General features: G+C 39.5%; 1 long non-coding RNA gene across 4 annotated transcripts in view; it reads left to right on the top strand.

Moving 5' to 3' along the window:
- The first annotated feature begins 17,538 nt into the window (after positions 1–17,538).
- Positions 17,539–26,284, top strand: part of LOC143674711 (uncharacterized) — a 221,941-nt gene continuing 213,195 nt past the window's right edge. For all 4 annotated transcript variants that reach the window (XR_013171190.1, XR_013171185.1, XR_013171187.1 and 1 more), the window contains exon 1: positions 17,539–17,616. This is a non-coding gene — a long non-coding RNA (uncharacterized LOC143674711). The remainder of the gene's footprint in view (positions 17,617–26,284) is intronic.

The raw sequence follows: 26,284 nt of genomic DNA on the forward strand, positions 1-26,284 counted from the left end.
AAAATTGTATGTACATGAAAGCAAGTTAAAATTAACACCAAGGGCAGCCTTATGAGGGACAAAAAAAAAAGGTTCAGCTGAAAAAAAAAAAGGTTCAGCTTACGCTAAGAGCTTTAAAACTAGAAACACCTGACCTAAACTTGAAACTTGAAGAGGGGCACAAAGAAATTCAGGTATTTTTGGCCACATCCTGGGGAGGTCCAGGAGACTCTACTACTCAGGTTTGCTGAATCGCCCTGGTTCTCAACTTCCAAAGTCTGTTTGGTCAGCTCTTCAATTCTGTGATCTCCAAAGTATCCTTCAAATAAATCTTGAGTTAGGAAGGGTGGGTTTCCCCTTCTTTTATCTAAAGAACATCTCTTATCTAAAGAGAAGGAAATGTCATACCACAGTTAAGGTGCTTTCCATAGGCTTCTAAAGGAATAGGGCTTAAGGAAGAGGACCAAAAAGGAGAGTTAATCATAAGTAGAAAGTGTGTGTATTTCTTTTAGCATCAGCTGAGGGTCATCTTCTTTTTCACAGCCTGCCTTCTAAGCTATTGCTCCTTAAAGTGTGATCAATGACCTAACAACATCAGCATCACTTAGGATCATGTTAGAAATGTAGAGTCTCAGGTACCCCCATCCCAGACCTCCTCTGTCAAAATTTTCAATTTAATAAGATTCCCTATGGCATTGGTGTGCAAACTAAAGTTTGTGAAGCACTGATCTAAACAAGCCCCACTTACTGTACCTTGATTATGCCTAGAGCCCCCTCTTTAAGTGTTCAAATATATGACTCACACATCAAATTGTTTTTTTTTCTCCTACTGACTATGGAGAAGTTGACAAACATTTGACCTTAATTTACTAGATCCAGGCCCAGCTTCTAAAAGTACAGGATCAAGGACTCATACTATACAGGGTCCTAAATTCTCCAAAGGTCCACCAGGTTGGTGTTTTAGTTTGTTATAGTTGCTGGAATGCAATATACCAGAAATGGATTGGCATTTATAAAGGGGACTTATTAAGTTACAAGTTACAATTTAGGCTATTAAAATGTCTAAATTAAGGCACCAACAAGAGGATACCTTCACTCAAGAAAGGCCATTCAAGTTTAGAGTTTCTGTCACATGGAAAGGCAAATGGCAATATCCTTCTTTCCAGGCTTCTGGTTTCAAACACCTCTCTCAGCATCTCTAAGCATCTGTGTCTGAGCTTTCTCCAAAATGTTCTCCTCTTAAAAGACTCTAGTAACTTAACACCCACCTTGAATTGGGTGAGGTCACATCTCTATGGAAACAATTTAATCAAAAGGTCCTACCCACAACTGCATAGGCTGGCTTTCCTTGGGAACAACTTAATCAAAAGATCCCACCCACATGCAAATGAAATCATTGCCCTTTCCCCTACATGGGGCATGACATCCAGGGGTGAAAGTCTCCCTGGCAGCATGGAAGATGATTCCCAGGGATGAGTCTAGTCCACTGCAGAGTCAACAATTCCATCCTGACCAAAAGGGAGAAAAGAAGTGTAACTAATAAAGTATAAGTGGCTGAGAGAGTTCAAATGGAGTCAAGGAGCTACTCTAGAGATTACTCTTATGCAAGCTGCAGTTAGACATTATGACCTAGCATAACTTCCTAGGCCCCAACCAAGACCATTCCACCAATCATAAAGAACACCTAGGGCAATATATAAGATTCTACAAAGGTTTAATGCACTGGGGTGGCTTTCTAGAGAATGGTGACCTCCAGATGGGTCCCTGAACCAGATAAGTCCTGAAACCTAGCAGGCCCAGCCTCCCCAGAACATCAGGTAGTTCCATCTCCCTACCCTATATCATTGACAGCCCCTTGCAACATGAAGATGTTAGAATGGCCATAGCCCAAATACCCCAAAAAAGAGGGATAGAAAGATCAAAGTGATGGTGGAGTTATACAGAGAAGGTAGGATTTAACAAATGAATATAATTGCTGAATCATTAAATTGATATTTCTTTTAGTCTTGAGTATTTTAAAGCAGCTAGAAGTAAAAACTTAAAATTGTGGAATTGTAACCATACCAAACTCTGAAATCTGCTCTACAACAAATTTTTGTTCTGTGCTTGGAATTTATTGCTTTTTTTGTATATATGTTATTTTTCACAAAAAAATTTTTAAAAAGTCAATTGTGATGATAAAAAAAATATGTATTCCTTCTAGCCTCCTACATTCTGGAGTAACTAGAAGGAAAAATCTAAGAGGATCACATGGGAGCCCAAGACAAACTCTGGGATCTGTCCTGTAACTACTTGTTAAAGAGTGCTTTGAAAACTATTGTTTTTTTATTTCTTTGCTTTATATAAATGTTATATTATACATTAAAAAAGTTTAAAAAAAAAAAAAAGATCCCACCCACAATAAGTCTGCAGCCACAAAACTGGATTAAAAGAGCATCGCTTTTTGGGGGTACATAACAGTTTCAAACCAGCATATTCTACCCTCTGGACCCCAAAGGACATTTTCTTTCTATGTACAAAATACATCCATTCCATTACAATATTACAAAAGCCTTAAACCATTTCAGTAACAATACAAATACAATACAAAGTAAAAAAGAGTCTCATCAAAGTTAGTTACAGGTATGGTCTGTCCTAAGGCAAAATTCTCCTCCAACTGTGGACCTGTGAAACTCAGAACAAGTTATCTGCTGTCAATATAAAAAGGAGGGACAGTCGCAGGATAAACATTCCTATATTCCATAGGGAAAAACTGAAAGGAAAATGGGTCACCAGACCCAAACAGCTCCAAAAATACAGCAGGACAAATTCTATTAGACTTTAAGACCTGAGCGTCATATCCTTGGGCCTTGACAAAGCAGTAGTCCCACCATTTCCTTAAGGGCTTAAGCAGTGGCCCCTCTCTTCTCACACTGGGGTGAGGGTTGCAACATTGAGGGGTGTTGGGGAGATCACCTTGTTCTTGGCCCCACCCTCTCCAAGCATCTGGGTGGCACCCAGACTCTCTGCCATCTCCAGGGCACACAATCAACCCTTTCAGAACAGTGGGGTGGTGGCCAGGTTCTCTCCAATCTCCGGGGAATGTGCTCCACCCTCTCTGAGACCTGAGGGGGCCACTCTTCCCAAGCAAAGAAGTGGAGGGCCAGCCCTCTGCTTCCAAGGCAAATTCACCCTTTCCAAGTGCATGCTTGGGTACGCTCTTCAGGCCCAAGATTTCCTGGCTCCAGACCTTAGCTTCCACGGTTCTGCCTTTGATCTTCAATCTGTCCCTTTTAGTCTAAACTGGCAGTGATTCAATTCATACAGATCTCACAAAAAACTTGTTGACTTGGCATGTAGCATACAGGGGTTAAAACTGTCAGACAATAGGACTTCCCTCATATTCTTTCTGGATGACTCCATCTCCAATTCTGGCTTTTTCTGAAATGTTTCATGTTTGGGTTAAATCCTTACATGGGGCAGTATGCTGTGAGGTCTCATTTTCCAAAAGCTCAGAATTTTCCAAACTATCAATTTCTAATTTCTTTGTACCCAAGAATTCAGTTCTCAGCTTATCCCTTTCCTGTCACATTTTACTATAAACTACAATAAAAAGCCATGCTGCAACTTCCACATTTAGTTGGAAATTTCTTTAGCTAGATATCCACGCTTTGTTGTCTTCAAATTCTACCTTCCATCCAAAACCAGGACTCAATTTTGTCAAATTTTCTGTCACTTTAAAACTAAGACTGCCTTTCTTACAGTTTGCAATGATACATTCCTCATTTCTGGATTGTCTAAGGCCTTATTGGAAGAACCTTTATTCATATTCTCCCAACAATCTCTTCAAAGCAATCCAGATCTTTTCTATTCACCTCCTCATAATTCCTCCAGAATCATCCCTTTATCCATGTGTGCTGGTTTGAACTCTTGTGTGCCCCAATGTTCTAGTTTGCTAGCTGCTGGAATGTGATATAACAGAAACAGAATGGCTTTTAAAAGGGGAATTTAATAAATTGCAAGTTTACAGTTCGAAGGCTGTGAAAATGTCCCAATTAAAGCAAGTCTATAAAAATGTCCAAATTAAGGCACCAACAAGAGGTGTTACCTTCATTCAAGAAAGGCTGATGAAGTTCAGGGTTTCTCTTTCAACTGGAAAGGCACATGGTGAACATGGTTACATCTGCTAACTCCTCTCCAGGCTTCCTGTTTGATGAAGCTCCCCCAGGGGTATTTTCCTTGTTCATCTCCAAATGTCTCTGGCTGCATGGGCTCTCTTGGTTCCCATGGCTCTGTTGTGGCTCTGCTGCTCTCTCCAAAATGTCTTCTCTTTTAAAGGATTCCTTTAAACTAGTCAAGACCCACCTGGAATGGGTGGAGTCACATCTTCCTCTAATCAAAGGTTAACACCCACAATTGGGTGAGTCACATCTCTGTGGAGATAATCTAATCAAGTTTCCAACCTACAGTGCTGAATACGGATTAAAAGAAACAGCTGCCCCCATGAGATGGATCAATATTAAAACATGGCTTTTCTAAGGTACATAATCCTTTCAAACTGGCACACGCTGAAAAGACATGTTCTTTCAAAATAATTCAATATTGTTGGGTAGGATCTTTTTTATTAAATTATTTTTATGGCATATGACCCATCCAGTTGTGGGACCTTTTGATTAGGTGGTTTCCATGGAGATGCATCACTGTCCATTCAAGCTGGGTCTTAATCCACTTACCGAAGTCCTTTAAGAGAGAACCATTTTGGAAAGAGCTGACAGAAGCGACAGAGCTGACAGAGCCAACATGAGACCCAGATGTTTGGAAATGCAGAAAGAAAGTGCCTCCAGGGAAGCTGTTTTAAACCAGAAGCCAAAGACCCTGGCAGATGCCAGCCACATGCATTCCCAGCTGACAGAAGTGTTCTGGACCCATTGGCCTTTCTTGAGTCAAGGTATATTTCTCTGGATGCCTTAGTTTAGACATGTTTATGGCCTTAGAAAACTGTAATCTTAAAATTAATAAATTCCTTCTGTAAAAGCCATTCCATTCCTAGTATATTGCATTCTGGCAGTAAAAAGCCATTCTAATATGTTTAGTATTTGAAAACGCAGCAGCACCCCAGTTCTCTGGTACAAAATCTGTTTTGGTTTGCTAAAGCTGCTGTAATGCAATAAACCAGAAATGGATTGGCTTTTATAAAGGGGATTTATTAAGTTACAAGTTACAATTCCAAGGCTCTGAAAATGTTCAAATTAATGCACTAACAAGAGGATACCTTCACTCAAGAAAGGTCTATTGAGTCTGTGGTTTCTCTGTCACATGGAAAGGCACTTGGCAACATCACTGTCAGTGTCAGCTTTTCAGGCATCTCCAAGGTTTTGTGTCTGATCTTTCTCTAAAATGTTCTCCCCTGAAAGAACTGCAGTAAGCTAATTAAGACCCACCTTGAATGGGTGGGGTCATATCTCCACGAAAACAACCTAATCAAATGATCCCACACACAAAAGTCTTCATCCAGAAGACTAGATTTTAAAAAGTATGGTGATACTTAGTGGTTTTCATGATATAAGGGGTTATTTCATTCTTTTCCAGTTTCATCCAGCCTTGTCTGAAGAACTCTCTGTGGGAAGTAAGGAGAAAACCTAGAATCACTCCTGGCAATCAAGGAAAGCTCTGTTATGACACTAGCTGGATATAAGCTTAAGGAACAGAAGCCTTAGAGTCTAAATTCTAGCGATAACACATCATTAAAATGTCAAAATGTCCACATTTCAACAAAAGGTCACAAAACATCCAAAGAAATAGGAAATTGTGTAATTTCCGGCAAAGGAGAAAAGTAAAGCATTGGAAACCATCAATGAGAAAGAAAGAATGAAGAAAGGTGAACAGAGCCCGAGGAACTTGTGGGACACCATCAAGCATACCACAATACACACTGTGGGAGTCCTAGAAAGGACAGAGAGACTATTGAAAGAAATAATCACTGACAACTTCCCAAATTTAACAAAAGACATAAATACACACATCCAAGATGTGATGCTCAATGAACTCCAAACACAATAAACCCAAACAGACCCATGCAACAGAATACTATAATCAAAATGTCGAATGCCAAAGATAAAGATTGAATTCTGAAAGCCGAAAGAGAGAAGCAGCATGCCACATACAAGTGAGTCACAATAAGATTAAATGCTGATTTCTCATCAGAAACCATGGAGGTAAGAAGGAAGTAGACATTTTAAAAGTGCTGAAAGCAAAAAATTACCAGCCAATAATTCCATATCTGGCAAAACTGTCTTTCAAAAATGTGGGAAAGAAATTAAGACATTTCCTGATAAACAAAATCTGGGGGAGTTCATCACCACTAAACTGGCCTTATAAGAGATGTTAAAGAGAGTTCTGCAGGTGAAAGGACTATAGACAATTGATCAAAGCTGCATGAAGAAATAAAAATCTCCAGTAAGGGTAATGCCTGGGGTGAATATAAATGCCAATACTATTGTACTTATGGCTTGTAACTCCATTTATTACTTTCTAAATATCTAAAAGGCAAATGTGTAAAATATAATGATAAATCAGTAAAAAAAAAAAAAAAGCATGGCTCTTTTGGGGTACATAACAGTTTCAAACCAGCACAGTTGGCAACATATTACTCTTCTAAAATGTGCTTTTTCTCAATTCCAGAAGCAGCTACATTTCAAAAATGACCATTCCTAGAGCAATTCTCTGTGAAACTTGCAGCTGGTAGTCTTGCTGTTCTATCCTAATCCTCCTTCAGTTCAGCAATATTGTTTTAAGGTGCTTTGAGTTGGTCTGTCAAGCAGACTGCAAAAAAAACTAGATCAGGAGAAAACAGGAAAGGAAAATTAGAACTTCTGAGATGGGTGTCTGTCTTAGGTGGTGAAGGCTAGAGGTGAGTAATGAAAACTGCTTCACCCACTGGGCACTAGAGAGCATGGGCCTAAGACTGGAATCTATAAAACTACTGGAGTCCTAAAGAAAAAAATAGTCCTTGATTCCAAATTATGAAAAGAAGCATGATGAGAAGATTAAAAAGAAACAGGAAAGAGATGTCAATAGTTTGCACTACTCCTTTGTCTACACATGTCTCTTACCATATAAATTGAGCTCCTTTTCAAGAGCTCTCTCTGAACTAAAAGCTCATGTTATGACTTAGGCTTATAAATCTGAGGACTATTAAGTGCAGAGGCTATAGGATACCCAAAGCTAAGACTCAAAAGAGGAGACAAAACAAAAATCCAAAACTAGGATATCTGAGTGGAAAGAAAATACCTAGTTTTAGGAACCAAAAACTTTCATTTGTGAATAAGGAAAACTAGTTTTCAAAGATTGTATTGTAGACCTAAATAGATGGAAGGGCATACCGTGTTCATGGATTGGAAGACTAAATATAGTTAAGATGTCAATCCTACCTAAATTGATTTACAGATTCAATGCAATACCAATCAAAATCCCAACAACTTATTTTTCAGAAATAGAAAAACCAATAAGCAAATTTATCTGGAAGGGCAGGGTGCCCCGAATTGCTAAAAACATCTTGAGGAAAAAAAACGAAGCTGGAGGTCTCGCGCTGCCTGACTTTAAGGCATATTATGAAGCCACAGTGGTCAAAACAGCATGGTATTGGCATAAAGATAGATATATCGACCAATGGAATCGAATAGAGTGCTCAGACATAGACCCTCTCATCTATGGACATTTGATCTTTGATAAGGCAATCAAGCCAACTCACCTGGGACAGAACAGTCTCTTCAATAAATGGTGCCTAGAGAACTGGATATCCATATGCAAAAGAATGAAAGAAGACCCATATCTCACACCCTATACAAAAGTTAACTCAAAATGGATCCAAGATCTAAACATTAGGTCTAAGACCATAAAACAGTTAGAGGAAAATGTAGGGAGATATCTTATGAATCTTACAATTGGAGGTGGTTTTATGGACCTTAAACCTAAAGCAAGAGCACTGAAGAAGGAAATAAATAAATGGGAACTCCTCAAAATTAAACACTTTTGTGCATCAAAGAACTTCATCAAGAAAGCAGAAAGACAGCCTACACAATGGGAGACAATATTTGGAAATGACATATCAGATAAAGGTCTAGTATCCAGAATTTATAAAGAGATTGTTCAACTCAACAACAAAAAGACAGCCAACCCAATTACAAAATGGGAAAAAGACTTGAACAGACATCTCTCAGAAGAGGAAATACAAATGGCCAAAAGGCACATGAAGAGATGCTCAATGTCCCTGGCCATTAGAGAAATGCAAATCAAAACCACAATGAGATATCATCTCACACCCACCAGAATGGCCATTATCAACAAAACAGAAAATGACAAGTGCTGGAGAGGATGCGGAGAAAGAGGCACACTTATCCACTGTTGGTGGGAATGTCAAATGGCGCAACCACTGTGGAAAGCAGTTTGGCGGTTCCTCAAAAAGCTGAATATCGAATTGCCATACGACCCAGCAATACCATTGCTGGGAATCTACTCAAAGGACTTAAGGGCAAAGACACAAACGGACATTTGCATACCAATGTTTATAGCAGCGTTATTTACAATTGCAAAGAGATGGAAACAGCCAAAATGTCCATCAACAGACGAGTGGCTAAACAAACTGTGGTATATACATACGATGGAATATTATGCAGCTTTAAGACAGGATAAACTTATGAAGCATGTAATAACATGGATGGACCTAGAGAACATTATGCTGAGTGAGTCTAGCCAAAAACTAAAAGACAAATACTGTATGGTCCCAATGATGTGAATCGACATTCGAGAATAAACTTGGAATATGTCATTGGTAACAGAGTCCAGCAGGAGTTAGAAACAGGGTAAGATAATGGGTAATTGGAGCTGAATGAATACAGACTGTGCAACAGGACTAGATACAAAAACTCAAAAATGGACAGCACAATAATACCTAATCGTAAAGTAATCATGTTAAAACACTGAATGAAGCTGCATCTGAGCTATAGGTTTTTGTTTTGTTTTGTTTTGTTTTGTTTTTACTATTATTATTTTTATTTTTTTCTCTATATTAACATTCTATATCTTTTTCGGTTGTGTTGCTAGTTCTTCTAAACCGATGCAAATGTACTAAGAAACGATGATCATTCATCTATGTGATGATGTTAAGAATTACTGATTGCATATGTAGAATGGTATGATTTCTAAATGTTGGGTTAATTTCTTTTTTCCGTTAATTAATAATAAAAAAAAAAAAGATTGGATTGTACCCTATCGGCTGGATTGACATGAATTGTGAATTGCACACACTTGCACCCCCATGACCACTGCCATTTCTGCTTGGGCCTTTCTAAAATAGTGACTGTGCTGGTTTGAAAGGAAGTATGTACCCTAGAAAAACCATGTTTTAATCAAAATCCCATTTCATAAAGGTAGAATATCCCTATTCAATACTGTATGTTTGAAACTATAATCAGATCATCTTCCTGGAGATGTGATTTAATGGAGAGTGGTTGTTAAATTGGATTAGATGACGACATGTCTCCACCCATTTCGGTGGGTCCTGATAAGTTTCTGGAGCCCTATAAAAGAGGAAACATTTTGGAGAATAAATGATTTAGAGAGAGCAGAGCAGAACGACATAGTCACTAGAAGCAGAGTCCACCAGCCAGTGACCTTTGGCGACGGAGAAGGAAAATGCCTCCCAGGGAGCTGCATGAAACAGAAAGCCAGGAGAAGCTAGCAGATGACTCTGTGCTCGCCACATGCCCTTCCAGATGAGAGAGGAACCCTGATCGCACTCACCACGTGCCTTCCAGATAAGAGAGAAACTCTGTGTTCGCCATGTGCCCTTCCACTTGAGAGAGAAACTGTGAACTCATCGACCTTCTTCAACCAAGGTATCTTTCCCTGGATGCCTTAAATCGGACATTTCTATAGACTTGTTTTAATTGGGACATTTTCTCGACCTTAGAACTGTAAACTAGCAACTTATTAAATTCCTCTTTTTAAAAGCCATTCTGTTTCTGATATATTGCATTTTGGCAGTTAGCAAACTAGAACAGTGACCAACTCTTGATGATGCTTTACCATAAATGTGAGGAGGGGATAATATTCTTAAGCACCATCTGATGGGCTATTTACACTGTAGTTTATTGAAATTTTCCCCTTGTACTTAGTCACCTAACTAATTTTCTCTTAGAGAAAGGTGTTACTGTAGCACTAAAAGGAAAAAACCTGCAATAGACATGCAAGACCCTGGAAGACCATTGGCTCGGTCAACTTCTTCCCCAAGCATCACACACACCCCAGTATAAACACGCAAAAGATCCTCCTTCCTATCTGGGGAGGAAGAGGAAGAAGACTAGGGTGGGAATGAGTGAGATGCTGGTAGGATTCTAGAGGGGCTCTGCACTCACCCCAGTGGGCTCTAAGGGGTAAGATAGGGGAAGGAACAAAAGACTCTCCAGGAAAATTTGGGGGTCCGAGAACAGACAAACCTTTCTGCCTCCAATCTGGAACACAAAGCCTCAGAGGATTTCCCTATACCATCATAATAGGGGAATTGTAGCACAGAAATGGCTGTGGGGGGTGGGAAAGAAAGAACAGGCAGGTGGGGGAAATCTTCTGTGGTGCTGAGTTGACTTTGGAGAGCAATCAGATTTCTCTGTGCCACTGAGAAGCATGTATCAGTTATTTGAGAGGATAGTCCCTGAACCCTGAGGGAATTTCAAGGTCATGGCAAGAGGTAGGACGGTACATGCCACATAGGACTGTAAACTTTAGGAGAGACCAGAAAAAGACAGAAAATTGGTTCAGACCTGATGCCTTCCACAGCACATCAAGATGCTGCATAAGCCCATGGAATTTAGACCAAACTGGAAGAGACTGAGAGGAGGAGAAGGAGGAAATAAAAAATTAATTAAGATCTGGACTGATTAAAAAAAAATGAATATTGAGATAATTCAGTTATAGAAAGACAGTTACACATACTTCTAACACATTGATCGCAAGACTTGAAAATTCAGACTCTCTACAAAAGTAAATGTTGATTAAGGAATTCAGACACTGTCCCCCATGACCCACAGAACTTGATATTAATTACTGCAATGCTGTGAGAGACTGGATGCTGGTGAGCAAAACAATGGTAAATCTTTTGTGATGCAGCACTTAATAGACATGCAAATTTTTGCATTACACAGGTTAAGAAAAATAATGGCTATCTGGAAGTTTCCTTCTAACTTAATGAATGTACCAGAAAGGAAGGGTGGATCCCAATGAGTTTAGAGTAGATATGCCTCTCTAGACCTCAATTGACTCACAATGATCCCAGTGAGTTTAGAGTAGATATGCCTCTCTAGACCTCAACTGACTCACAATGAAAAATTTTGTTTACCTTTCCAGATGTACATTCATATGTCAAAGCATCTCAACACCTGTGTGCGCTGCTGCTTCCTATGGCCTCTGACTCCAGAACTCTAGTATTTCAGAGGCCCCCAACTGTGGCTGCTTACCTGAGTTTACCCTTTTAGGAAACACTGCAAACTCTGAATCAGCATTTTCCCTCCAGAAGAGAACAAGATATATCAGTCAATCTCAGTCTCCCCTGTATAGATGCAAAGTACCACATGCCTCATATATCATTCTTATGTTCATTTTGAACCTCAAAAACCTCCTCCTATTTCAATTTTGTTAATATAATCTGTTTGCAAAAGGCATAATAATCCATGAACCAGAGTTGTAATAATGGTTTATGTGAAAAAGTTTCCAATACTAGTTGTGACATTTTTCATATTAGATTTTAATTTGCAAAGAATATCCATACACCTTAATTTCTGAAGTGAAATAGAAAACAATTCAAAATATAGCCAGATATAACTGAAATTTAAAGTTTTCATTCCAATGTTCAGCATCACACCACAGATAAAATCCATAAGGTTTATTGTGCTAAAATTACAGGCAGTACATAAGCGTAGCTATTTTTGTGTGCATTTTTACTTTGCACTATGCTATGATAGGCATTAGGTAGTAGAGAACGAAAATATTACTAATGATAAAAATATAGATATATTAATGCAATAGATGTTTATTCAGAAAAAAATCTTATTTATATTTTGGCTACATTTTATCTTATTTTCCTATAGCTTAAAAACTCTTAGAAATAATTGCTTTGCTCTTTCTCCCCACTACCATATTTTATTTTCTGTATATTCTTTTTCACTGATTTATTCAAAATCTTAACCATGTGTTTATTACCTATTTCTTTATTTCTTTGGCCATGGTCTTTACTTTGCTCTTGATTTTACTGGGTTTTCCTTACAATGAGTATGCATCTTATTTGCCTTATATTTCATCTTATGGATTCCTGAAATGCCCACTCAATCTTATTATTTTCTACCTTGAAAAAATTTACTTTTCCCTGACAGATTCAGAAGATATTTCCCAAATTCTCCCCAACATTTGGAATTCTTCTTCATAAATGTCTTTCATTATTTTCACACTCTACCGATCTCTTCAGCTATTTTCTTACATAATGTTTTTCCTCTTCTTTTATCTACTGAACCCTCCTAAATTTTCTTCAAATTTTTCCAAATGCTAGCATTCAAGGAGTGCTCATAGTTAAAATCTCCTCTCATTCAGCATAGTAAACAGTGGAGAGTTCTGGAAGTAAATTAACTATTTCAAGTCATAATAGGGTAGATTATTATCACAATTTGAGCATTTATTAAATGCTGGCCCAGTGTTAAGAACTACCCAGAAACCAGTCAACTTGGTAAAAAGGCAAAGAATCTCAATCAGGCAAACTCACCATTTAAGAAAGTACATGAAACAAAGATGGAAAAGATAAGGGTACACGCTTCCATTGCCACAGCCACTTCCATTGCCACAGCATGACAACATGCTGCCACAGATCAGCATGTTGAATGAATGAATGAAGCAGTTTTAAAACGTTGGGATGGTATGCTGGGTAGGTAAACACTCCATCAGATCTCCTGCTGCCTGGAATGTAACTGACAACCTCAACTACTGGCCTTGAATCCATCACCATGTTCACACCAAAGTCATACTTCCCATGGGACTGTCCGCAGCCGGTGACTAAGGGATAATAAGGTACATCATTTCCTACCAGAAGGGAAATCTCTGATGGGTGACCTGGGCTCAAGCACTCATTATTAGTTTGGCCCAAACCATCTTAGAGTTGCACTGAAACGTGAGACTCTTCCTGCTTACTCTCCTCCCTTCTCCTTCTCTTTCCCTGGGATGAGATATACCTGCTTCTGCCAACTTCTTCCCTTTTTATTTCTCATAAATGTCTGTCCCCCAAAATCTTTTGCATGATATTCTGTCTCGATTTCACCTTCCAGAGGACCTAAACTCACACAGAATAGTAAAGTGTAAATAGAAGATTATTCTTTAACAGGTTGCCTCTTTCTGACACCAGATATACAACAATTGTCCTCTCAAGTGAGTGAGTCTCTTCTCAAAAGGAGAGACAACTTCAATTATAACCAACTATCACACCCAACCATTATGAGCCACTCCTTCATGGTACACCAAGGGACACACCTCAGTTACAGGGGATGCACTTCATTGGAGCAAGAAAACACACATATACACAATTGCTCTATCTAAAGTACTATTATTCATTTCTAGGAGCCAAGCAAGCTTATCCTTTGAACCCACTCTCCCTTTCTCCTCTTGAGGGATTACTACTACATTAATAAAAAGAAGCAGATAAAATGCCTTGCACATGAACAGCATTTTTTTGGTTACTTTCCCCAAGAACTTATTGTAAACAATACTTTATTTGATCCTCATGATAACCCTGAGCAGTAGATAGGATCAGTATTATTAGTCCCACTTTACAGAAGAAGAAACTGTGACTCAGAATAATTTCTTTCAGTGTCAGTTTCCAAGCCTGTCCAATGAAGGAGTGGCACTTCTGGTGTCAGGCTTATTTTCTCATACCACGTTACTTTTACTAATAACAACAGCAATAGTTAACCTTAGTTAGCCGTCAATATGTGCCAGGCACTAATTACTTGTAGGAGCATTGTTGAATACCTCCTTAGCACCATCCTTTCCAGTCCCGTTACCTAACAGTACTTAGATTTCAGTTTCTCACATACTTAATTGGGAAGCTGACCCCACCCCCCTACTCTGGTGGGCTTAAATGGGCTTAAGCAGATCAACACTTTGTATTCCCCTGGTCAGAGTCATTGGTTAAGGGAGTGGAGCCCAGAAGGTCCAATCAGGGTGAATTGAAGGACTCTTACCTAGAATGCAGGAACAGAAATGCCTTCTTTCCTACTGAAGGAAATTAGGAAATAACAGCATCTGTGTTACTGGCAACCTTTTTGTGGCCCTGAGGAGAGCCAACTTTAGGATAAGCTGACAATGTAGAAAGCAGAACAGAGAGACAGGTCTTTGATGTTTGTGGCTGAGCCTTTAGATCAGTTTGCCTATCTCTGGAGTTAGTCTTATGAAGGCCAATAAATCTCCTTTCTTGTTTAAGGAAGTCTGTGTTCAGTTTGCTGTTGCCAACAAATAAAAAGATCTTGCAGAATACAGCTGTATGTAGATGACAAGATTTAATTATCCTTAATGAGATAGATATTACTATTTTTGCCATGTTACAGATGAGGAAACTGAGGCATGGAAAGGTTAAGTCCACCTGGCTAGAAAGTGAGGGGGTTCTAGAACTGTGCTAATACTGTAACCACTGGCCACATGTGGCTATTTAAATTTAAATTAATAAAATTAAATAAAAAATTTAGTTCCGCAGTCCTAAGAACTAAATGGTAATTTAGGAACTAAATATGGTCCTCTAAGCCATATTTCAAGTGTTCAGTAGGCATATGTGGCAAATGGCTACTGTACCAGATAGCACAGACTTTAAAACATTTCCATCATCACAGATAGTTCTACTAGACAGCAGAATTGATCTAGAATACTTGTGACCACTACCAAACACTCACTACAATTTTACTATTATTATTAAAAGAGGTAAAGGAGTAACTCAAGCTAATGTTCAGCTATTCTGCCAGCTGTTTCTGGCATCCTCATTGGCTGTGAAACACTTCAGATGCTGCTCTGAAAAATAAGGAAAGATTTAAAAAGTGATTTGGACCATGTCTTCCTCTCATCTCTGCTGCCTGTCCAGGATTCTTCTTTGGGGCTGATAGTTTTTAGAAGTTAAAATCTAAGAAATTTCTATACCCCTAAAACGTGGATAACAAGGGGCAAGGAGTTTCCTGAACACTGCAGCATTCATTCTTTATTTTTTATGTAAGGCAACTGAGATCCAGAGAGGTTGCAAAACTTCATGAGCTCACACCCAACTGTTGGTTGAAATTAGAACTAGATTTCAATAGCAACTGACCCAGGGTTCTCTTTGTCCCAGCGTGTATAGATTGGCCTGTATGCAAAGATTCCTAAGAAAGATCAGACAGAGGTCTAACTATTGAATAGCACTAGAAACATTTTTGAAGGGGAAGAAACGGAAGGCGGGAAAAGGGGCCTCCATCTTTTCTGCTTTTCTGCCTAAGGTTGAAACCAGAGGATGGGGCCTAAAGGGATGATGCTTAACCACATCCATGACCTGAACCAAGCATGAGGGATGGTAACACTGAAGCAGCACTTTTTCCCTTACCCCACCCAAACCCTCTATATAGACAAGACCTCCTGAGACTGGCCTTGAGGAAGAAGGCACTGCCAAGTCACTGCCCACTGTGAGACAGCACCTGGGGTCAGGGTAAGGGAAAGACCAGTGGCTACATTCTGTCAACAGCTGGAAAAGAGGCAGGTAAAAGCGTGGCCTTGGCACAATAAGCCTTGTTTCTTACTCTCCTTCAAAGAATAGACAGAAAGTACACAACAGAAACACAACAGCTTTACAAAGAGAATAGCTATTTTTCCAACTCTCCTACTTATAGTATGTCTATACAGTTTTGGCAGAATCAAACATGAAGAAAATCTTGATTAATTTGTTAGATAACACAATGCAACCATTCATTTATTCATTGAATAGTACTTATGTGCTCTGGAGAGAGTTCTGTAAAAAATACAGAAAAGCTCCCTCCCAAGAAGAAACACACTACAAACAACTAAAGAAGATGATTTCAGATTGCCCTAAGGGGGTGGTGGTGGTGGAGGTGGTGAGGGAACCAGAAATATCCCTGCCATGACATATGAGCTGAGCCACATGAGTCTTAGGAAGACTTGTTCCAGAAAGGCTAGGCAACAGCAAGTGCAAAGACTCCATGACAAAAAAAGAGCTTGGCAGAAAGGTGGCCAGTGTGATTGGAGTGTAGAGAGCTGGAGCTGGAGAGGTAGTCAGGATTCCATAAGCAGGGCCTTGGAAGCATTGATGAGCAGATTTGTAAGAGACCCCTGCGAGAGCAGGCAATACCAGTTCACTTTATTGACTTAGGGAAAGTTACTTGAGTTTGGACATTTGAATAATCAAGGGTTTCTTTGGTTGGACTCAAAATGATTTTCCTGGGGATTAGCTCCAAACTTCAGTCTTATCGGTCAGTTAATTTTTCCTTACATTCAAAAGCAGTCATTTACAAAACCAGCACAACCATTTTAATAAACCCACATGTTAAACTGTTAGAACAGTACTGCATAAACAATCAAAATAAAAGATGATTCCCGAGGAAAAGCAGATTGTTTTGATGGTATAATCAACTTTGTCATTACAGTCTCTCATCTGTTACTTTAAGAGCTGTCTTGATCCTTAGGGTCTGGGTTTATTTGGGCGTTCATTTTCCGTTTCGTTTCAAAAACCAAAAGCAATAAAAAAACTCAATATCGATAGCTATCATTTTTATCCTCGCCCTCTCTTTTATTGTGCTGGGAGATCTGCACCTCTTGGCTGAGTTTAGGGAGCCAGGAGGGGAGGGGTGAGAGGGAGGAGGAAGAGAAATTGATTAGTGGGGTGGAGAGAGGGAGAAACACTAGAGCCATACAGATTTAATAAGAAAAAAACTGGAGAAGGGATTAGTTTCTTCTTATCTCCAGAATGAAAGAAAACTGGGAAGTGAAGAGCACAAAACAAACAGAAGGGAGGAAAAGAGGGAAAAGGAGGAGAGTGTGGGAAGGGTGGAATGGAAGTATACAGGCGTGGTGGAGAGCAACAGAAGTAGGGACACGGGAGTCCTGAGGCAAAGAGGAAAAAGCTAAGGATGGAGAAGGTGCAGCCCAGAAAACGCGAGGCTGCGGCTGCTGGAGCTGGATTAGTATAGAGCAGAAGGGAGAGAAGCTCCAGGAGGCTGGCGGAAAGCCAGGGGAGGGAAGACGTTGGAAAGAGTAAACATTCGGAGTAGTAAAGAAAACATGAGGAGGAGGATCAGGAGTCGGCGGAGGAAGGGAGCGAGGGAGCGAGACGGGAAGTTAGAGGCTGACCAAGGTACCCAGCAAACGCTGGGGAGGAGGAAAACCCACACTCCGCTCGGGAAAGAAGAGTAGGGGACCGGAGAGGAGGGGGTGGGGCGGGGAGGCGGGGCGGGGTGCCAGGCACCGCGGGGGCCAATGGGAGGGCGCGCCGGGGCGGAGGCGGGCCCAGCAGGGGAGGGGCGGGGCGCGGCGGCGGCGCGCGGGGCTGGACCTGAGTCCAGACAGCGAGGGCGAGCGGCCGGGCTCGGCGCCCAGGGAGAGGTACCCGGAAGGGGAGTGGGGTGGGGTGGAGTGGGGTGGGGTGGGGAGGGGATCCGAGCTGACAACCTGTCAAATCCACTTTAGGCCAAACTAGGTCAAGCGCCTCCCCGAGCCAGGGTGCCCCCGCCCCGCGAGGCCCGGCCGGGGCGGCCCGCAGGCCCAGACCGCGTCACCTTCCTCTTCCTGCCTCCGCGGCGGCGGTGGGGGCTGGGCTGGGGCGCCGCCTCAGCGCGAGCTGCTCAGGACACCTGCCCTCCCCGCCCCCAGCTCTGCGATGACCAAAGGTCCAGCCCGAGTGTCCCTTGCCTGGCCCGTAAACTATTCTTTGCATGTATGTCTCTGAATTCGGCAGTTACTGCTGCTTCTCAACCTGCCACAGCGCACGGGGAGCCGGGTCGGTACTCAGGTCCAGCTGAGGCGCAGGCTGGGTCGCTACAGGGAGGAGCCCAGCTTTTCCTTGCGTCCCTTCCAGTCTGGTGGCGGCCTTCGGAAAGCTGTGATTCTTTCCCTGACAGTTTTGGAGCTAGCGTCGCAGTTTAAAATATGGCCTATCCCGGGCGCCCCTTTAAAGTTTAGGATTTTCCCACACGCTCCTCGATCGTTGTCACGCCACTTATTCTTACAGGGGAAATTGGACTCGTTTCTCGAGGGGTCTAGCTTTTCCGGCTCGTGCCGGTGTTTGCGGAAGCTGGGGTTGCACGACGCACTACTTTACGCGGAAGAGCACTCTGCACTCTCGGCAAATGCGGAAGGATCCTTCGCGTTCGCCGCGGGGTTGGGGAACGGACTGGGCTCGCCGGGGCGCCTGCAGGCTGTGGCCCTGCGGCCTCGCCGCCCCGCTGCGCCGCCGCCCCAACCCTCGGCAGTCCGCGCGAGCGCCCCGCTACAAACTGCACAATAAAGCTCGAGTCAGGCCGCATTTAGTCATCCTACTCTTCGCCTGTTTTCAACCGAGGAAGGAACTAAAATTAATTCGGGTGGCTAGTGGGTACGACCCTAGAGATTTGACAGGAGTCTGGAAGTACTTCGAGACGATTCTTTGTGTCACGGTAGTATAGGATTGACTAGGTTGAAGCCTTCTATTTTCCCGTTTTTGCTAGCCTTTTCGTCGTTCTGGTTTGGTCAAATAGTTCCTAATTGGATACAGGCAAATGAAATGAAAGTGTCAAAAGTATTAATCCCAGTCTCGGGGATGTAAATTTCTTCAGGCGTGTGGTATTTATGCCCTTGCAGTTTTCGTGGTTGGAACATACGTCCATCTCTCTTCAATATGGATTCATAAAAAGCTATATCCGTCTTTTTAACGTCTTCAAAATGGATGTTGATGCAGAATCTCTAATCAAGCAGTACTTCTGTTAATGTGTTAATTTTAGTCATCATTATTCCTCGATGCAAATTTGCTTAGTACTTTTCCATTGAATGGGCAGTAAATGTAATGCTTTGTTTAATTCTCATTACTTGGTTATTCAAATTATGTTAATTTTCCTCCACAACAAGGTGATGCATTGTTTTACGAAACAGTGACCAACTCTTCTACTTTGCCAAATTATATAAATCCAAGAGGAAAGTCAGGATTAAAAACGCTAAAATTTGTGAAGTTTCGACATAGTAATTATTTGAGTTGTTTCTTTACAATGATGTTAGTTACATAGAACAAATAAAAATATTTCATTTTTATTCAAGTAACATTGCTTTATACCACAAATTCTTATTGAATGTTTATATGTAAAGTACTGTACTCAAAACATTTTATTGCTTTACCAAATACATATTTCATCAATAAAAGAATTTAATTTTAAAGTCCAGCCTTTATTTAAATGCGTTTTAGCTACTACTTTGGGAAAAATACAAAATACTATAATTATCTATGTGCCAAATGTACGGATGTAAAGTTTTTACATTTAAGGTAAACATTTAACATTTTACATTTAAGTATGGATAGAATAAAATAAGTATTTAAATTCAAAATAAAAATGGGCTTACTAATTATTTAGCAGTAGTAATATACTTGAAGGGCTGTCATATAGTATAATATGGTAGAGTATAGTATGATATAGTATACTATAGTATTATTTATAAGTTGGGATAAAAGTTGAAAGTTCTTTAAAAAAATTTAAAATCTAACAAATCAACGAAAGAGCTTTTATACATGGTTATTATCTTAACATGATAGCTAATTCCTTACAGCCAAGTAATTTTCCAGAGGAAGTAATTTCCTTCTGCTTTGATCAATTGATAACTTAACAGTGTTAGAGCTCTTAACCCTCCTTAGGTATGTGAAAAGTAGTATGTTATGTTAAAGGTTTTATTATTTTTTTCCCTCTAAAAGTTGTTTTTTCTTTTTTTGGTCACCCTTTTAATGTTAACTAATACTGAGAAGACAACAAACCAACCATGAGATTGTCAATAACAGAAAGTCAACCCTGTCAAAACTTGAGAATGAATCATATATCCTTGTATAAGAACTGCATCCTGAAATTTAGCCATTATATATATTGTTAAATTAATAAATAAAACCAAAGAATGTTTTTGTTTAAAAAACTGCAATACTAACACAAGAATTTTGTTACTTTTGTGTGTATTTTCACTTCTTTAACAAGAGGTAGAAAACAATGGTTTTTAAAGTGAGTGTTTTGATATGATGAAGTCTCTCTTTTTATTCTCTGGAGAAGTTTGTATAAGATTAATTTTTTTTTAATTAGAAAAGTGGATTTACAGAACAATCATGTATAACATATCTCTTTTTATAACCAATAATTGCATAAGAAAGCTAACTCCTTCCATTCCCCCCTTCAAATATGAAAATTAGAAACATTTTGCCTTAGTTTTTTCCTCTGTTGTGTCCTTTTCTAAAAAATTCCTTTAGAATATATTTGGGGAATTAATTACCTTTATAAATGGAGTTACTGTTTTGCCTAAATACTTAATGTATAATTTCCTTCTGTAAGAGGATTTTTACAATTACCTAGCAAAATATCTTGGCACAGTTTTGTTTCTTAATGGATAATACATTTCCTAGAGTAAAAGAAAAGAGCAGACAGTCTCCTTACTTCTGGGTTGTATTAGCCTCAGTAAAGACATTCTAATGGCAGCTCAGCGTGGGCTGTGTGGTTGGAAATTCAGGTTGGACCAAAGGGGGTAAAAGGTTCTATGAATGGGAAATAAACATATTTTGAGTTAAAGGTTGCAAACCAGTAGTCTGCAAATATATTTTGTCTCTCACAATGTTTAGAAATTTTTAGGTTAGTTTACAAGATTTAAAAAAACCTGGGAGACTGCAGATAAAAATACAAAATTCTAGCTTTTCTTGAAAATTAGAAAGGTCTGGCTCGTATTTCTTGCCTTGTTATCTTCTACTATAGCTGACTAGCTGCTGCCCCCTTTAGACGGGGCATGCACTTTATACATCTGGCTCACTGCAGTCATTTACTTCAACCACCTAGCGACTGTAGTACTCTGTTTGGAATACCTACTCTAGGTTATCTAAAATTATGAAATACTGTCATAGAGAAAAGTAAGACTTAGGGAGAAAAGATGATCTTAGGTTTTTATTCTAGGTAGGTATGATGAACACTGAAATGAAAAGTTATTACATATGGAAATTAGGTACATCCCATTATTTCCCTCGTCAGTCCTTCAGGCAAAGAGAAAGGTCAAATTGTGTCAAACTGAAATTTTAAATAAAAAATGGATATAATGTTTTCATGCTGTATTTTCCACTCCGAAAGCCCATGCCACATTCAAATGAACATTATTTGAAGTCTTGACTAAAAGAACCTAGGAATAGCTGTCAACTGTGAAAGATTGTGCAAGGGATTCCCCCAAAGATTACAGAAGTAACGATGATAATAACACTGTCTTGACATTATTGAGCACAACTTTGTGCTAGGCCTTGCTCTAAGTGCTTTATATGAACTATGTTACACTATCATACTTTAGTTTTCTATTTTCTGCCCCTTCTTCCTTTTCTTCTTATAGCTGTTTTGGACCCTCTAACCCAAATCTTATAATCAGTACCCTTCTGGCAGTGGTGCCGGCAGAGTCCCATTCCAATTTCAGCGGTCCTGCTGCTAAGAGAATTTAGACAAACCACATGACCAGTAGGAATATGAAATAAAATTTATTAAAGAGAAAGAGAAAGAGTACACATTAAAGCTGCTAAAAGAATGTAGACAAACCACAGGGCCAGTAGGAATAGGAAGTAAAATTTATTAAAGAGAGAGAGAGAGCACACATTAAAGAGATAACATGAACTTGTTCATGGGAGAAACATGCAGTGAGTGGAGGTTAGCTTATTTTATAGGAAGGTTTTTGCCCAAGTCATAAATGCTATACTTTGCTTTTCTTGAGAAACAATACTGACCTATGACCCTTACTGGTTTCTAAAAAGTACCCGGATGGATCTATTTTCTTTCCTGCCTTTCCATGACTCTACTCCAAGCTGTCTTCTCTTGGGCCTTTCCTGTCATAGTCGTCATATCTTTTCCTACTAGCATCAGACTTAGAACCTCAGGAAGAAATTTTTCCTTTCTGGGGCAGAGGTGAGGAAGAATCAGTCAAGACTAAGGCAACAAATATGTTTGGAGGAAAAGGAGAGGTGAAAGAGAGAGAAAAATAAGGAGAAGATTGGGCATTAAGGTCAAATAAATGCAGATAGATACAGAAACAGCTGCTGCCTCCCTGTGTGTTCTTTCCCCATCCCCAAACATCATCATCAACAACAACAAAAACCCAATGAAAACAGCTGCACACTAGAAAGGTTCCAAGTTTGTATTCAGATGGAGTGTTCATTTTGATGATTGTTAAGAGTGTGGGAAAGTAGACCAACTCTACAAAGTTCAGATCATTTAGGGTCCAGGTTCCCAATGTATGATGGGTGAAAGTTTAAGTAAGGTCTGTATGTTCATATAAAAGAATTTATATGAAAAAGTATTAATAATTTGGCTGTGCCAGTTTGAAACTATTATGTACCCTAGAAAAGCCATATTTTAATCCTGATCCAATTTTATGGGAGCAACTGTTCCTTTTAATCCTGATTGAATGATGTAGGTTGGAATTTTGATTCGATTATCTCCATGGAGATGTGCCCTGCTCAATTATGGGTGTTAACTTTGAATAGTGATGTGACTCCACCATTCCAGATGGGTCTTGATTAGTTTGCTGGAATCCTTTAAACATTTTAGAGAGAGTCTACAGAAACAACAGAAGCCTCAGAACAGACAGAGCAGATGTAGACACTTGGAGAACAGTTACTTCAGAGGACAGAAACACAGAGATGCTTGAAGCTCAACAGACATCATTGTGAGATGTTAAGCAAGCCAGAACCTGGAGAGAGCCAAGAGAAGCCAAGAGAGGAAATCCCAGCCCTGGAGAAGCAAAATGAGGAACCCCCACAGGAATAGAATTGAAAGCAACAGAACCTGGGAGCAAGGGACCAGTAGATGCCAGCCACTTGACCACCCAGCTGACACGGTGTTGCAGACTCATTGGCCTTCCTTGAATTAAGATATCTTTACCTGGATGCCTTAGTCTGGACATTTTGTAGGCTTAGATCTGTAAGCTTGTAATTCATTAAATTCCTCTTTAAAAAAATCATTCTGTTTGTGGTATCATATTCTGGCAGCTTGCAAACTAGCACAATATCCTTATACCATAATGTTAGGTGAAGAAAAAGCAAGAAAAAAGTATGTAAAAATATATTTGGAAGTTCAGAAAACAAGGGTAAGGATGACATTGTCTGTATTACAGAACTTCAACCTACTATATGAGACCAAAGGAAGAGAGGTTTATTTTGTCCCAAACCTAAATTTTCTGTAGCACACAATTCTAACTCAACCTGTCTGGATAGCTCATTAAAACAACCCAAACACATTAGGCCCAGAATGGGAATGAGGGCTTGTAATTCTGAATAACTTAATGTAATACCTGGATATATCCCAGAGTATGTTGGGCAGATAATGAAAAAGTATTGGCAAAGTTCCTTGAGGGATGGAATAAAAAATGTGGAAATATTAAGCTTTATCACCAGGGAAACCCCTGATACTGTCTCAAACTATTAGGAACTCTCAGTCAATAGGTCAACCCTTTGATCTTGAGGCTTGCTCTTGTGAAGCTTAATTCTGTAATGGAGAAGCTAAGCCTACCTGTAGTTATGCCTAAGAGTTACTTCCAGAAACCCTCTTTTGTTCAGTTATGGCCTCTTTCTCTCTCAGCCCAGCTCTGCAAGTAAAATCATTGTCCTTCTCACTTTGCGGGACGAGACATCCAGGGGTGAAAATCTCCCTGGGAATGTGGGACATGACTCCGGGACATGACTCCCAGAGATGAGCCTGGCCATGGCACCATGGGAGTGACAATACCTTCCTGACCAAAAGGGGGAAAGAAATTTAACAAAGTAAGGTATCAGTGGCTATGAGAGTTCAAATAGAGTCAAGAGGCTGTTCTGGAGGCTACTCTTATGTGAGCTTCAACTAGATATTGCTAATTACCATGGTTTTCCAAACCCCAAACAAAACTATTCCTGTTAACCTGAAGAACACCTAGGCTCAGTCAGATTCTACAAAAGTTTCACACATTAAAATTATTTTCCAGAAACCTACAACCTCCAGATAGGTTCCTAGGCCAGATAAGTCCCAAAACCCAATGGGGCCAGCCTCTCCAAGAGCATTAACTAGTTTCATCCTCATATTCCATACTATCAACTCCCCTTTACAACATGAAAAAATTAGAATGGGCATAATCCAAATACCCCTAAAGATTAGGAGAAGGATCAAAGGAGAGGGAGTTATAACAGAGAATAGGATTTAACAAATGACTATGACTGCTGAATCATTATATGGATATTTCTCTTAGTCTCCAGAGAGACTGAAATTATGGAACTATAGCCCATACAAAACTCTGAAATCTGTTCTACTTGTTACAGTGTACTTTGAAATTTATTACTTTTTTGTATATATGTTATATATCAGAATAATAAATGTTTAATATATATGTTTAGAGGTTTAAATATTATTTTAGTTTTTAAATTAAAATTTATGTAAATATATTTAAAGGGTTAGAAGAAAATATGGCAAATAGTAACAGTTATCGCTGAGTAGTGGGATATTTTCTGGATTTTCCAAAATTTTCTAATGAGCTAGTGCTTATATAATCAAAAGAAGATAAAATAATAAAGAGTAGGGGTAAAAACTAAAAATCAAGCTGAGAATATACTTACTGAGTTTTAGTTCCATAAAAGAAACTAAAAAAAAATTATTTGATAACTACAGATGTTATTGTCTCCAGATTTCAAGAATGTTTTCCAGCTATCTCTAGGGGACTGGGCAAGAGAGGACAGATGGCTGAGCATAACCTACTCCCAATATTAGAAAAGTAACTCAAATTACATGTCATACTGATGCCGCATCTGTGAAATCAGCTTTGAGCAGAGAAGGATGGTGCACAGTGTCTTTCCCTACTGCTCTTAAAACCTATTAGTAGGGTGGGCCGTGGTGGCTCAGCAGGCAAAAATGCTTGCCTGGAATGCCAGAGGACCCAGGTTCGATTTCCGGTGCCTGTCCATGTATTTAAAAAAAAAAACCTATTAGCCATCTTCTACCCCTTCGTTTCTTAAAACAAAAATAATTTTTAAAAAGTTTATTGTGGCTATCAATATATATATAACACAAATTTCTCATTTTTATCATTGTTAAGTATACAATTCTGTGGTATTAATTACATTCACAATATTGCACCATCATCACCACCACCCATTGCCAAAACTTTTTCATCACCTCAAGAAGAAACTCTGTACCCATTAAGCAACTCATTTCCCCCTCCTCCTGGCCCCTGATAACTTCTAATTTACTTTCTGTCTCCATGAATTTGCTTATTGTAGATATTTCATATAAGTGGAATAGTAGCAATATTTGTCCTTTTGTGTCTGGCTTATTTCACTCCACATGATGTCTTCAAGGATCATCCATGTCGTAGCATGTATCAGAACTTTGTTCCTTTTGATCACTGAATAATAATCCATTGTATGTATATACACATTTTGTTTAGCCATTCAGCTGTTGATATTTGTATTGCTTCCACTTTTGACTATTGTGAATAATGCTACTGTGAAGATTGGTATACATGTATCTGAGTTCCTGTTATCGATTCTCCCCTTCATCACCTTTGAAGAGGAGAATTATATGATTCAGAGCATCTAAGAAGGTAAGTGGCTGTTTGGAGAAGGGGAATCTTTGATTGTGGCAATACATATCAAACCATGTGGGTGATTATCCTTGAATCAGAAAAATAGGTATTAGGTTGCTAGGGTATCAGGAAGAGCAATAATATGTCTAGGAAGGTGAACAGATTTCAAAAGGAAAGAAAGGTTTCGTCATCGTATGTCTTAGTTTGTCAGGATGCTATGACAAATATCACACAAAGAATTGACTTGAACAATAAGCGTTTATGAGATCATGGTTTTGAGCCTACAAGAAGAGTTAAAGCCTCAGAAAGAAAATGCTTTCTCCCTTAAGTATGTAGCATTCTGATGCTGGCTGCCAGCAATTCGTAGGGTTCCTTGACTTATCTCTGCCTCCTGTCATATGGTAATGCTCTCCTTTCTCACTTCTGTGACTTCTGGGTTTGCTTTTTAAAGCCTCCAGTAATCTGGATTAAGGTCCATTCTGGTTCA

Source organism: Tamandua tetradactyla, chromosome 1 (genome assembly GCF_023851605.1).
Source record: "Tamandua tetradactyla isolate mTamTet1 chromosome 1, mTamTet1.pri, whole genome shotgun sequence".
NCBI classification, from domain to species: Eukaryota; Metazoa; Chordata; class Mammalia; order Pilosa; family Myrmecophagidae; genus Tamandua; species Tamandua tetradactyla.